The sequence below is a fragment of the Clupea harengus genome, chromosome 18, assembly GCF_900700415.2.
Source record: "Clupea harengus chromosome 18, Ch_v2.0.2, whole genome shotgun sequence".
Classification (NCBI taxonomy): Eukaryota; Metazoa; Chordata; class Actinopteri; order Clupeiformes; family Clupeidae; genus Clupea; species Clupea harengus.
The window spans coordinates 11489341-11491660 of NC_045169.1; the positions used below are offsets into that span (position 1 = coordinate 11489341).

Here is a 2320-nt window from a genome sequence, read left to right on the forward strand (position 1 = left end):
ATGACATTAATGGATGTGTCATTGTACAGTTTGGGGAAGAAGCAGAACGCAACAAAAGCTTTCAGGTAATCAATGCCATTCGCCATCTTGCTAGTACTATTTGATTCCGTTGTCCATTCTGCAACACTCTCTGTTTGATGACACATCCTTGATTACAATGGTTCCCTTCAAAACAGGTGGAAACGCAAGCTGGTTTCGCTAGATAGCACTAAGGGCCAAATAATCCAGAACGGAACTGGTTCAAGAACTAGTTCCCTGTTGGTCGAAAAGCAATATGTGTGATGACATTTTTCTCTTGTCATATTTCTGTGTTCTAGCAGCCTTTGTTTTTACAAATAATCATTATCATTATCATGACAATTATCACACTTAAGGTTTAAATCAGTGACTGTAGAACATCCTGTACTTACAGTCAAATTTACAGTGTAGAGGTTAAGGTTACGGTTGTTCTACATTATCATACCATTACTCAGTTCAATTCAATTAATTCGTTTTTTTTACTTTGCTAGATAATGCAGGAGGCAGCATTCACTGTAATGTTGAGCCACTGTCCTGATGTCCTTGTCTGGAAACCTGGCTGGTACTGCAGGTCTGCTCCAGTCACAGAGTGGTGGTGCGTGACGTGCAGGTCCCATTGCGAAACACCATCTCTGAAGCCAGGCACTCTTTGGGGAAGTCCCGGGGCCCCAGTGTGGCCTGGCGCTTGAGGGCCACAGCGCAGTAGTCCACCTGCTCGGCGTCCAGCCCGTTCTCCAGCCAGCGGAAGCAGACGATGCGCTTGGAAGGAGCGGCGGAAGTTGTCGGACACCAAGCTGTAGAGGATGGGGTTGGCGCCGCTGTTGGGCGTAGCTGAGGATGACGAAGAGCTGCGTGACAATGGGGTCGGGCGGCCGGCTGAAGACGCTGACCAGCTGCACGATGTAGAAGGGCAGCCAGCAGATGACGAACACGGCCACCACTAGCAGCACCATGCACGTGATCTTCTTCTCCGAGCGGCGGCGCTGCAGCCAGCCTGCCTTCAGGCCGACGGCGCGCATCCGCACCACGATCAGGCAGTAGCACATGCAGATGGCGGCCACGGGCAGCAGGAAGCCCAGCAGGAAGGTGTAGACGACAAACACCTCCGACCATGACGCTTCGGGCCACAGGAAGTTGCAGTCCACGCCGCCGTCCTCCGCCGGCACGGTGTCGGCGAAGACTATGATGGGCATGATGACGAGCAGCGACAGCCCCCACACGCACACGTTCACCACTTTGGCCACGGTGGGCCGGCGGTAGCGCGCCGCCTTGATGGGGTGCACTACGGCGATGTAGCGGTCCACGCTCAGCACCGTCAGGCAGAAGACGCTGGTGAACATGTTGATGCCGTCCACGCTGAGCACCAGGCGGCACATGAGTGAGCCGAACGGCCAGTGGTGCACGGCGGCCGACGTGGCCAGGAAGGGCACACTGGAGCATGAAGAGCTCGTCGGCGATGGCCAGGTTCAGGATGTAGATGTTGGTCGCCGTCTTCATCTTGGCGTACTTGAGGATCACGTAGATCACCATGCCGTTGCCCGTCACGCCCACGCAGCACACCAGCGCATAGATGGACGGGATGATGATCTTGCTGGCGTCGGGCTCCGGCTCGTAGTCCTCGTAGTCGCCAGTGGCGTTGAACGGGAGGCCCGTTGGATAGGCGTCGTACCTGCTGTTGTTAAACCCCAGAACGTCCATCGCTTCTGTGGGTTGGTCTTTAACGGGATACTCAGCATCTTCACTGGCTCCATCTTGGGGATTCCACATGAGTGAGGGGGCCAGAGAGAAGCCAAGGGACACACTTACACATTTTATACAAACACCAAACTTGCAGAAAACCACACAAAAACTAAGAAACACCCTACCAGTAACTTCAGTTTGTGCAGAAGTTGTCTGGTTGTGTGGATTAGGTGCTGGGGTAGTAGCCACAGCATCTTCACTTGCACCACCTTAGGATAAACATACAAGAGTCAACATTTAACCAACACAATCAAGACTCAACAGAACCCATACATTTCGCAAAAGAAAACCTCACCACCAGCTTCAGTATGGGCAGATGTGGTCTGGTTGTGGGGATTGGGTGTTGTGGTGACAACCACATCATCACTTTGGCGGTCAACTGCAGAGGCCTTAAAGTTCACATCTCTCTTCGTAAAACAGAATGCTGTTCAAAGGAAGACAAAACGAGTGACTATTTCAGACAGAATTTCAAGATAAAACGCAACTAACAGAAACAAGGGGAAAACTTACCATTACAGACAAAGGCAATGAGGACACACACAACCACCTTTGCAAATGAAGC

At 52.1% G+C, this 2320-nt stretch overlaps 1 pseudogene; it reads right to left on the reverse strand.

The window, feature by feature from the left end:
- Positions 1-475: 475 nt before the first annotated feature.
- On the reverse strand, positions 476-1735 carry LOC105904858 (annotated as a pseudogene).
- Between the last annotated feature and the right edge of the window lie 585 nt (positions 1736-2320).